Raw genomic sequence first — 13,606 nt, 5'->3', positions numbered from 1 at the left:
CGGGCATGAAAGCTTGTCTGACTACATGGAACAAAACCAGAATCAAAAAGGATGAAAGTAAAATATCTTGCTCTTTAATCTAAGTAGGAATAGAGATCTGATATTTACCGGGACTCTGTTATATTAAAAACTTTCACATATTTTCCCTGCTAGTAGCCTTTGGACACAGCAGGGATTATACCTCCTAAGCAGAGGAACTTCTTCTGAATTGTTATAAAACCAAAATAGCATTTCAATATTAATAGATTATTAACTTAAAGTAATCTTCAAAATGTTCAGAAAGCTCATAGAAATATCAGATGATTGTATATGTGTTGCTGTAAATTTTATTGAATCATATTTCTGTGTATAAGTGTATAATGCATATGTTGTTGTTGTTGTAAAGTGCTGTTGAGTTGGTTCCAACTCATAGCGACCCTGTATTGGGTTTCCGAGAAGCATCTAGTGAGCTTGAACTTAGAGTTCAGATGGTTTTCAGTCTGGTGCATTAGCCCACAGTGCCACACCAGGACTCCTCTAATGCATATGATGGTGGTGGTTGGTGGTTTTGTGCTGTGGAGTCAGAACCGACTCATAGAGATCCTGTACAGGATTTCCGAGGATGTAAATCTTTATGGGAGCAGAAAGCCTCATTTTTCTCCCATGGAACAGCTGGTAGTTTCGAAATGCTGACCTTGAGGTTCGCAGCCCGATTCATAACCACTAGAGCTAATTCTAATGCATATAGGAACAGTTATTTTAACCAACTCTCATTGTTTCCAGTTGGGAAGGAGTACAAGTACATACATGTTTGGTGGGAATGTCACAGAAAATATAATGATATTATCTGATGATCTCTGAATTCCATTGAGTCACCTCTCTTTGTAATAGACACAAAATGGATTAGTTTGTCAGGTAGCTATCTTCCTCCAGTGCTGCATCAGTTTGTTGAAAGATTTCAACTTGTATTTGCTAAAACCAAATAGGAGTTATGTTTGACTTTCCCTGGCTTCAAAAGGGGGAAGGATAATCAAGCTCAAAATCAGCCATAAGCCAATTTCTGTGAAGTGTAGTTCAGACATGCTTCCAGCCTACAACCTTCTTTACCCTATTCTAACACCAATTGTGCATTCCACAGATTTCTCTGGTTCATATCTGGTTTTGATTATCCATAGCAATGGCCACAAAAAAAACTCACCAAAATTCGTGATTATGGGGTTTATTAAGGAAGTGAACAGGATACAATTCAGGATCAAGATCAACTCAGAACACAGCAGTTCTCCAGTTAGGAATGCCTTGCGTCTGCTCTACTGCAGGCATGCCTGACTTTTGTCTTTGGCCTCCCAGCCATGTTGTCTCTTGGATTCTGCCCTGCTCTCAGAAGTGTTGCAAAAATTCTTTAGCCAGTCTGTGAATGCCCAAAGGGCACATTCTTCAAACCAGTCTCCTGCCCATAGTCATGCAAATTTTCTTAGTCCATGGGTCTAGAGCCCTAAGCTAGATGTTTCTTAGCTTCACTCATATTCTTCCTTCTTGATGGTCCATCTCTGCTTTTAGATAGCTACATTTAAACATAGCTGGAGGACAAAAGTAATCAATTCCATTCTGAGAGTCCTATATATGTTATTTTCATGGCCCCATCCAATTACTTGGTGAGAATTAAGAAGACTTTGGATAGAAAACCCACATCAAATAAATTCAAAGCACTACAGTATTCCATCAATTCCTAGGGCCTTGTTCTTTGCCAATGCCTTTAGTATACCTTGGACTTCTTCCTTCAGTACTATTAGCTCTTGATCTTATGCCACCTCTTTAAATGGTTGAACATCAACCATTTCTTTTTACTACACAAAGAAATGTTGTGACTCTGTATATTCCTTTCATCTTCCTTTGTTACTTTCTGCATCTTTCTATAGCTTCCCAAAGAATCCTACTGTATTTCAAGTCAAAGGCTTGAATTTTTTCTTCACTTTACCCAACTTGAGAAATGCTGAGCATGTTCTTCCCTTTCAGCTTTCTAATTCTAGGTCTTTACACATTTCATTATAATATTTGACTTTGTTTTCTTGAGCTGCTCTCTGACATGGTCTTATTGAGCTCTTTTACCTCCTCATTACTGCCACTTGCTTTAGTATCTCCGCACGGGACAGCACATTTCAGAGTGTCTTCAGGCATCCATTTTGGTCTTTTCTTGCTTTCTTGATGACCATTTGCTTTCTTCCTGTATGATGTTCTTGATGTCATCCCACAATTCTCATCTTCAGTCTTTAGTGTTTAATGCATAAAATCTGTTCTTAAGACGGTCTTTACAATCAGGTGGTATATATTCAAGGTCATATTTTGACTCTCATGGACTGGTAATTTACTTCATCTTCACCCTGAATAGAGCAGTTCTGCCCCTGGCCTTGTTTTGGCTGATGATATGGAGTTTTCCATAATCTCTTTCCACAGATGTTGTTGTTGGTGGTGGTGGTTATGTGCCATAGAGTTAGTTCTGACTCATAGCAACCCTGTACAGGGTTTCCAAGGCTGTAAATCTTTATGGGAGCAGAACGCCTCATCTTTCTCCCACAGAACAGCTGGTAGTTTTGAACTGCTGATCTAGCATCTCGCAGCCCGATTCATAACCACTATGCTACCAGAGCTCCTTATGTTGTTGCTGTTAGGTGCCATCAAGTTGGTTATGATTCATAGCAACCTTATGCACAGCAGAACAAAACACTTTGTGATCCTGGACCAACCTCACTATCATTGCCATGCTTGAGACCATCAATGCTGTCATTTGGCCAATCCATCTCACTGGGGGTCCTCCTCATTTTCTCTGACCTTCCACTTTACCAAACATGATATCCTTCTACAGTGACTGGTCCCTCCTGACAATATGTCTGAAGTATGAGAGTTGAAGTTTGGCCATCCTGGCCTCCAAGGAGCACTCTGGCTGCACTTCTTCTAACACAGATCTGTTGGTTCTAGTGGCAGCCCATGGCACTTTCAATATTCTCCTCCAACACCATAACTCAAAAGCATTAATTCTTCTACAGTCTTCCTTATTCACTGTCCCACTCTCGCATGCATATGAGGTTATTGAAAATACCATGGCTTGGGCCAGGTGCACCTTAGTCCTTAAGCTGACATCTTTGCTCTTCAACACTTTAAAAAGGTCTTGTGCAGCAGATTTGCCTAATGCAATATGTTGTTTGATTTCTTGACTGCTGCTTCTGTAAGTGTTGATAGTTAATCCAAGAGTGAAGTCCTGGACAACTTCAATCTTTTCTCTGTTGATAAGAATGTTGTTTATTGTTCCAGTGGTGATGATTTTTGTTTTCTTTACATTGAGATGCAATCCATATGAAAGGCTGTGCTCTTTGATCTTCATCAGTAAATATTTTAAGTCTTCTTCATGATCAACAAACAAGGTTGTATCACCTACATATCACAGGTTGTTAATGAGTCTTCCACCAATCTTAATGCTATGTTTTTCTTCATATAACCCAGCTTCTCAGATTATTTGCTCAGCATACAGGTTGAATAAGTATGGTGAAAGAATACAACCCTGTTGCACACCTTTCTTAATTTTAAAACATTCAGTGTTCCCATGCTCTGTTCGAACAACTGCTTCTTGGTCCATGTACAGATTCCTGATGAGTACAACTAAGTGTTGAGGAATACTCATACTTCGCAATGTTGTCCATAGCTTGTCATGATCCACACAATCGAAAGCCTTTGCGTAGTCAATAAAGCACAGGTAAACATCTTTCTGATAGTCTCTGCATACATCAGCAACGATACCCCTCATTCTATGGCCTCTTCTGAATCTGGCTTGAACCTCTGGAAGTTCTCTGTTAATGTATGCTTTTAGCCATTTCTGTATTACTTTTAATAAAACTTTATTTGCATGGGCTATCTAAGATATTATCCGACAATTTCCGCATTCCTTTTGGTCAACTCTCTTTGGAATGGGTACCAATATGGATCTCTTTCAATCAGTAGGCCAGGTAGTTGTCTTCCAAATTTCTTGGCATAGATGAGTGAGTGTCTTCTGTGCCGCCTCACTTTCTTGAAAGATTTCAATTTTTATTCCATCAATTCCTGGTGCCTTGTTCTTTGCCAATACTTCAATGCACTTTGGGCTTCTTCCTTCAGTATTATTGGCTCTTGATGGTATGCTATCTCTTGAAATGGTTGAACATCAACCATTTCCTTTTGGTACAGTGACTCTGATTCCTTCCATCTTTTTTTTGAGGTTTTCTGCATCATTCAATAATTTGTCCAGAGAATCTTTCAATAACGAAAGCTGAGGCTTTAATTTTTCTTCAGTTCCCCCAGGTTGAGTAATGCTAAGCGTGTTCTTCCTTTTTGGTTTTCTGACTCTAGATCTTTGCACATTTTGTTGTAATATTTGGCTTTATCTTCTCAAACTGATCTTTGAATTTTTTTTGTCCATAGATGTAGTGAATTGTATTTCATCTGATTAAATCAATGTATATAATCATCTTTTATATTTTTTAAAAAATGTATTTGCACTGAATAAGTCATTGGTCTTGCAAAGGTTAGTCATTTGATCTCCAGCATCATTTCTGTCACCAAGGCCGTATTTTCCAACTACTGAGCCTTCAGCTTTGTTTCCAACCTTTGCATTCCGATCACCAGTAATTATCAATGCATTTTGATTGCATATTTTATCAATTTCAGACTGAAGAAATGTGTACAATTATTCAATTTTATCAGTACTGGATTTAGTGGTGGTGCATATATTTGAGTGATAATTGTATCAACTGGTCTTGCTTGTAGGCATATGGATATTATCCTATAACAGACTATATTATACTTCAAGACAGATCTTGAAATATTCTTTTTGATGGTGAATGTGATGCCATTCCTCTTTAATTTGTTATTCCCAGCATAGTAAACCATATGATTGTCAGATTAAAAATTGCCAATATCAGCCCCTATCAGTTCAGTACCACCTAGGATATGAATTTTATTTATTCCATTTCATTTTTAACAACTTCCAATTTTCCTAATTTTACTTTGTACACTACATGTTGCAATTATTCATTGATGTTTATGGCTGTTCTTCTTATTTCAGTTGTGTCTTATCAGCAAATTAATGTTCCGAGGGCTCTACTTCATTTGTGGTATCATGGTCAAGTCTACTTTGAGGAGGCAGCTCTTTCCCAGTAGATTGGGTCATATCAGCAAATGACAGTCCCAAAGGCTTTACTTCATTAGCAACATCATGGTCAACTCTATTATAAGGAGGCAGCTTTTGCATATTTTGAGGTCCTGCCAAAAGAGAGGCTCATCTTCTGGTGACTATATCTGACAATATTACTGGCTATTCATCATGTTTCAAGATTCAACATTATGGGGTTATACGACTTGTTTCACTGGTGTTCATAAAGTTTTCTGATGCTAAGCATTGAGAAGTAGTCCACCACTCCTTCTATGGAATCTGCCTTAATCAAGCAGATCAGCTGAAACCTGTCCACCATGGGTGATCCTACTGGCATTCAAAATATCAATGGCATAGTTTCCAGCATCACAGCAACATGTGAATCACCACAGTGGGACAGACTTATAACGGGATTGTGGTCAATTATTAAGAGTGGTGTGATAGTGTGTGTATGTATCACAGTAACAACTGTTTAAGGGTACCTTAACAGTATGCAGTTTGGGGAGATTATGATTAAAGCTACTATAAAGTTTTGTGTATGAGTTTTTGTATGAACATAAGTTTTCTATTCACTGGGCAAAAAGATTGTAGCTTTTCCAGCTATATTCAAAACTGCCAAACTGTTATGAATTGGAGCCAATGATGAACAGATTTAAATATTCAGTAGCATTCAATGTGTCCGTGTGTTTCAAATACATCCTTGTTCAATGTTGTTCATTTATTATGTTCATCATAATAGATGCAGATGATACAAATAAATAAAAATAGATGAATCACCCAAATTACCTAAAGGGTTGCATTATTTTTATTTTGGTCTAAATTTACATTAGAGACATTGTTCTTGTTTTTAGGTGCCATTGAGTTGGCTCTGTGCCATCTTCATAATTGGCAACCATTTCTGTTGCCACTGTGCCAACCCTTCTTGTTGAGGGTCTTCCTTTTTTTTTTTTTTTTTTTTTGCTGACCCTGAAGTTTACCTAGCATGATGTCCTTCTCCATGTAATGTTTCCTCCAGATAACATGTACAAATTACAAAGGCTTTCCATTCTTGCTTCTAAGGAACATTCTGGCTGTACTTCTTCCAACATAATTTGTTTGTTATTCTAGCATTGAATGGTACTTTTAATATTCTAGTCCAGCACGATAACTCATATCCATCAATTCTTCTACAATCTTCTTTATTCATTGTCTAACAATGCATACAAAACTATTGAAAATATTGTTACTTGGGTAAGGCAAACCTTAGTCTTCAAACTGACGTCTTTGTTTTGAACACTTTAAAGAGGTTTTGTTCAGCAGACTAGATTTCTTGATTGCTGCTTCAATGAGTGTTGATAGCAGATCCTAGCAAACTAAAGTCTTTGACTGCTTCAATCTTTTCTCCGTTTTTGCCATGATGTTATTTATTGGTCCAGTGGTGAAGATTTTTTTTTTCTGACATTGAGATGTAACTCATACTGAAGTTTGTGATCTTTTAGCTCCATCTGTAAGTATTTTAAGTCCTCTTTACTCTCAGCAAGCAAGATTGTATCATTTGCATACCGCAGATTGTTAATAGGTCTCCCTCCAATTCTGATGCCTTCATATAATCCAGTTTCTGGGATTATTTGCTCAGTGTGTGTCAGGGTTGTAATCTTTTAATTAGAGATATTAACTTTCGATAATTGTGATGATTTACATTTTAGTAATTGAGTGGCCAAACCATTGGCCACACATGCAGGAAGATCCACTGTTTAGATTGTGATTCACAACAACCGTTCATTGAGAAACGTTTGAAATGAAGATTCTTGAGATCGAATTTTATAAATAAAAATTTAAACAAAATGGCATCCATTGTGTTCAGAGCTTGGCATATGTCAGATGGCTTAGGAAGTTTTTCTTATAAGATTTCTAGGGGTGGATTGGATTCCTGGTGTGGTGCTGCAGGATAATGTGCTAGACCACAAGGTCAGTTTGGACCACAAGTTTTGTGGTTCAAACTCACCAGCCACTCCTCAGAAAACTTACAGGGTCCTTATGAGTTTGAATTGACTTGATGGCACTTAAAAACAACAAAAACAGAGTTAATTTTATCTAGGACACTTTTCCTATATACAGATTTTTTTCAGTCTAAAAATCTGAGTTTTCTTTCACACAAATATTCTAATTAAAGCGACCAGAGGTTACTACAAAATGGAAAGCTTGTAAATTACTATACTCTTGAGATATTAAACTATAAGAATGTATTTGTAGAAAAATTAGTGAGATTCTAATTAAATAATTCAGTGAAAAATAATCATCACATACTCAAAATTCAGAAATAATCACTCTTAATCAAAGCAGCAATGAACAGTTGGAGAAAAAAAAGGGGTTCTGAAACACTATTTCTGAGTTCTTCACACCAAAAACAGAATTTTCAAGAACAGTTTGATCGTTGTAATTCTTGAGTGAAGTACTAGCAATGATCATTTCACAAACTTTGTTTTTCTATGTATAATTACAATTTTGTTGTTGTTGTTGTTAAGTGTCATTGAGTCAGTTCTGACTCATAGCAACCCTGTATAGGGTTTTCAATGAGTACCTGGTGAGCTTGAACCACCGATCTTGTAGTTTAAACCGACCTTGCAGCCCAGTGCATTAACCCACAGTGCCATACCAAGCCATTCTTAGAGGAATTTGTTTCTTTCTTTACTCTTAGAATAAAATGATAGCCACAGGTTAAATTTATGTGTAAACAAGCTAAATTATTGCTTCTGTTTCTTCTTACACATCATGTTTTAAGCTAAGCACCTATGACTTGGTTTTGTTCCTCTTTGCCTTTCTTCATCCAACTCCTCAGTACATTGTGTTGCTCCTACCTTCAAAATCTATCTCAAATTTAAATGCTTTCTTGAACTTCCACTCTGTCACTCTATTCTGAGCAAGTAGGCCAACATTATCTCTCATTTGATTTACAGCAAAAGTTTCCCAAGTGGTCTTTCTAATTCTATTCTTAACTGCTCATTGTTTATTCTTCAAAGTGGTGCTTTAAAATTAAACCATATTTCTCTTTGTGGTACAACATCCTCTAGTGGCCTCTGATTATATATATATATATATATATATATATATATATATATATATATATATATATAATGAAATTACATTCCTTGATCTGGTCCCACTTCTCATTTACTTAAGATCTCACAATCCAACTTATTACATACCAAATAAATTAGACATTTTTCCTTGCCTTTAAAAAAAAAAAAATCAAACATTTTCTTTGAAGTTTATGTACTCTTCTGTCTGAATGTTCTGTCTTTCGCTTTTCACATAGCTGTCTTCTTTAAATCCGCTGTCTTACCTTTACTTTTTCACTGTCTTATTACTATATGAAATTATTTTATTTTTTGGTTCTTTGCCTACTGTCTGTCCCATAGAAGATAAATACTTAATAAATGGTGAAGGCTCTTGTTTTCTTCATTGTATCCTATTCCCTAAAGCACTTTGGACTGAATTTCTTAGAAAACTCTAGATGTACGTAAAGGATCATTGGTCTAGAGATAATTATGATAATGTGAATCCAATTTTAAGAGTACAAATTAGAATAAAAATTTAAGGCATGTTGGTGTTGTTGTTAAATGCCTGTGGTACTTTCTGAAGAGTCCATTTATTTAAACTTACAGAAATTGAAATAAAAGTAAATTTATTCTCTCATTTTCTTACAAGCAATTGTGAAATTTTTGTTTACAACCTAGGTTTCAATACAATGTGAATTGTGTGTGAATGTATATTTGCATATGTGAGTACATGTGTGTGCATTTTAATTTTTTTCAGAAATTCATAACCACAGATATAGAAAAGTCAAAATGTAATCTAGACACAATACAAGATTAATCATTTGGACATTTCTTCTCTAGAATTAAATGTGAGGGCAAAGAAAGAGAATCCTGTTTTCTTCTATGTCCTTCCCAACATGGAGGGTGCAACCCTGGAGCTGTCCTTAACAAATCTCTGTCTGCTTCCAGCAAATTTAATTGCACAAAGAGAGAAAGAAGCAAATTTATTAGGAAGAAGAGGTAGGGTAGGATGGAAGCCAGCTGCCAGCTATTGAGTCTTAGTATCTAGATCTGCCTGAGGCCAGTTCATTCTATACTTCCCAAGTCATGATCTAATTAATTCTGTATCTTCTGTGAAACGAATTTGAATTTATTTATTGTCCATTGCAACAGAATCTTCAGTAGAAGAATAGCATTCTAAGTTAAATACTTCAAACGTTCTTTTTATGATTAGACAAGAATGTGTTTGGATGGATATTACATTAGTATCATAGAAAGAAAGGAGCTTTTGTAGTGTAGTGGATTATGAGTTGAGTTGCTAAACTCAAGGTCGACAGTTTGAATCTACCACATGCTCTGCAAGAGAAAGAATTATAGCCTCAGAAACCATATACAGGTTCACTATGAGCCAGAACCAACTCCACTGCACATAACCACCATCACCACTATCATAGAAAGGTTACATAGTTGTAGAGATCTCAAGGGTGAATTGTTCCAGAGAAGTCAATGTTTTATGTAAATGAAATTTTACCAAAGGTTGTGCTGTTGTTGTTAAGTGCTATGGAGTCAGTTCTAACCTGCAGCGACCCTGTATAGGGTTTCCAAGGAGCAGTTGGTGAACTTGAACTGCTAAACCTGTGGTTCAAACTGACTTTGCAGACTAGAACTCCCACAAGGCTGTACATGTAAAGAAAATAAAAGTGACAATGTGACTTGTTTATTTGTCCCAGATTTCTGTATACAGAGGTATCTGAATGGAAACCTCAGGACATGGTTTGAGAGTCAAAAAAAAAAAAAGTAAATAAGAAGATAAGTTAATAAATTTTCACAGACATAATTAGTTGATTAACTCAGTGGGCATAAGAAATAAAATGGATAAAGTGAGAGACAATTCATCAAGGTATCTAGCCTTAATTCACACTAATTTTATAAATTATATTCTTAAATTCGTTATAACTGATAGAGTGTAAAAGTTTAAAACTAAAGCTCAAAATCTTTACCCTGTTATACAAGGCTCTAGATAAACTGAACTTGTTTACTTCTTCAATCTTAATTTCTTCACCTTCATTAATCAAATTTTTTAAATCTCTGAAAATCTGGTTGGTTCTTTGTGTTTCTAAGTCTTTTAAGTGTGATTTGCACTTGGTCCATAGTGTTGCTGATGTTTTCATGTGCTATTGAATGAGTTCCAACTCATAGCAACCTTATATGCAACAAAACAAAGCACTGCCCATTCCAGCACCATCCTCACAACCACTGTCAAGCTTGAGACCATTGCTGCTACAACTGTGTCAACCCATCTTTCTGGGGATCTTCTCTTTTTCACGGACCCTTTACTTTACCTAGCATGATGTTCTTCTCCAGGGACGGGTACCTCCTGATAATATTCCTTAAGTGTGAGAGATGAAATCTCACCTTCCTGGCCTCCAAGAAAATATTCTGGCTGTAATTCCTTCAACACAGATTAGTTTGTTCTTCCAGAAGTCCATGGTACTTTAAATATTCTTCTCCAACATCATTACTAACATGCATCAATTCTTCTAGAGTCTTCATTATGCATTGTCCAATGTTTACATGTATATGAAGCTATTGAAAATACAATGGTGTAGGTCAGGTGCACCTTACTCCTCAAACTGACATATTTACTCTTGAGCACTTTAAAGATGTCTTTCAGAGCAGATCTGACTACTGTAATACATTGTTTGATTTTTTACTGCAGCTTCCATAAGTGTTGATATTGGGGCCAAGTAAAATCAAGTTTTCACAAATTCAGTCTTTTCTGCATTTTTCATGATGTTATTTATTGGTTCAGTGATAAAGATTTTTGTTTCTTTTACATTGAAATTTATAATTTCAGGTAGAAGTTGGTAGAATTCTTCAATTTCTACATCACTGGCTTTAATGGTTGGTGCATAATTTTGAATGATAATTGTATTGATTGGTCTTCCTTGTGTTGTTATTGTAGGCGTTAGGTGCCATCGAGTCAGTACAGACTCATAGAGAACATATGCACAATAGGAAAAAACACTGCCTGGTCCTGCACCAACCTCACAATCATTACTATAAATGAGTCCATTGCTGTTGTCACTGTACCAATCCATTTCATTGAGAATTTTCCTCTTTTTATTTGACTCTTCACTTTAGCAGAGACAGGTGCCTCCTCCTGATAACAGGTCTGAAGTATGAGAGATGAAGTCTGGCCATTCAGCTTACAAGGGGCACTCTGGAAGTAATTCTTCCAACACAGATTTTTTTGGGGGGTGGAGGTAGTCCCTGGGACTTTCAATATTCTCCTCCAACAGAATAACTCAAATGCATAAGGTCTTCCTTATTCACTGTTCAACTTTCACATTCATATAAGGTTATTGAAAATACCATGGCTTGGGTCCGGTGCACCTTAGTCCTCAAACCGACACCTTTGCTCTTCAATACTTTAAAGAGGTCTTGTGCAGCAGATTTTCCCAATGTAATACATCATTTGATTTCTTGATTTATGTTTCTATGCGTGTTGATGGTTGACAACTTCATTCTTTTCTCCATTAATATGGATATTGTTTGTTGGTCAAGTGGTAAAGATTTTTGTTTTCTTTACATTGAGATACAACCCATACTGATGACTGTGGTTTTTAATATTCATCAGTAAGTACTTTATGTCCTTTTCACTATCAGAAAGCAAGGTTGTATCACTGAATATTTCTGGTTGTTAATGAGTCTTCCTTCCATCCTGATAACATGTTTTCTTCACATAATCCAGCTTCTCTAATTATTTGCTGAGCATACTGATTGAATACGTATGGTGAAAGACTACAACCTTGTCACAGACCTTTTCTAACTTTAAACGATGCATTTTTCCCTTGTTCTGCTTTAACAACTGCCTATTGGTGCCCTGTGAGCACAATTAAGTGTTCTGGAATGTACATTCTTTGCAATATTGTCCATAGCTTGTCATGACCCACACAACCGAAAGTCTTTCCATAGTCAATAAAGCACAGCTAAACAAACATCTTTCTGGTATTCTTGGCTTTCAGCCAAGATCCATCAGACATCAGCAATGATATCCCTCATTCTACAGCCTCTTCTGAATCTGGCTTAAACCTCTGGAAGTTCTCTGTCAATGTATGGATGCAGCCATTTTTGGATTATCTTTAGTAAAACTTCACTTGCATGGTATATCAATGATATTATCCAATGAATTCCGCATTCTGTTGAGTCACCTCTCTTTGGAATAGACACAAATATGATACTCTCTCAGTCAGTTGACCAGGTAGTTGTCTTCAAACTTTCTTGGCATAGATGAATGAGTCCCTCCAGTGTTGCATCAGTTTGCTGAAAGATTTCAATTTGTATTCTATCTATTCCTGGTGCTTTGTTTTTGGCCAATGCCTTCAGTGTACCTTGCACTTCTTCCCTCAGGATAATTGGCTCTTCATCATATGCTACCTATGGTTCCACATCAACCATTCCTTTTTGGTACAGTGACTCTTTGTATTTATTTCTTCCAACTTCTTTTGATGCTTTTGCATCAGTCAATATTTTGTTGATAGAATTCTTCAGTACTGAGGGTCTTACTCCATTCACATCATCAATGTCAACTCTTCTTTGAGAAGACAGCTCTTCTCCAGATGCATTTTGAGTGCCTTCCAACCTGAGGGGCTCATCTTCTGGCACTATATCTGACAATATTCTGGTGCTCTTCATCATGCTTCAGTATTCAATATTCTGGTGCTGACAGTGTTCCACTGTTATTCATAAGGTTTTCAGTGACTAAATATTCAGAAATAGTCTGTCTCTCCTTCTTTTTAATCTGTCTTATTCTGGAAACTCAGCTGAAACCTGTCCACCGTGGGTAACCCTGTTGGTATTGAAAATTCCCATGGCATAGCTTCCAGAATTCGAGCAACATGCAAACCACTATAGTATGACAAACTGACAGCTGAATGGTGGAATCTTCCTTGTAGGCATATGGATATTATCCTATTCCAGACAGTGTTCTACTTCAAGACAGGTCTTGAAATGTTCTTTTTAATGATGAATTTATGTGAATAGCAGATTGAAAATATCCAATACCAGTCCATTCTGGCTCACTAACTTCTAGAATATCGATGTTTGCGTTGCTCCATTTAATTTTTAACATCTCCTTATTTTCCTAGATTCATTCTTTTCACATTCTATATTCCAATTATTAATGGGTATTTGTAGCTGTTTCTCATCATTTTGACTTGTGACCAATCAGAAAATGAAGGTCTCAAAAGTTTTACTCCATTTGTATTACAAATCTAATCTGAATTTAGAGATCATCTGAAGAACAGATTTGATGAATTAAACACTAAAGACTGAAGACTAGAAGAGTTGTGGGATGACATCAAGAACATCATACATGAAGAGAGCAAAAAGTCATTAAGAAGACAAGAAAGAAGGAAAGGTCAAAATGGAC

This window comes from Chrysochloris asiatica, unplaced genomic scaffold, assembly GCF_000296735.1.
Source record: "Chrysochloris asiatica unplaced genomic scaffold, ChrAsi1.0 scaffold00082, whole genome shotgun sequence".
NCBI classification, from domain to species: Eukaryota; Metazoa; Chordata; class Mammalia; order Afrosoricida; family Chrysochloridae; genus Chrysochloris; species Chrysochloris asiatica.
The sequence above is the reverse complement of the archived record's forward strand: the minus strand, read 5'-3'. Positions refer to the sequence as shown.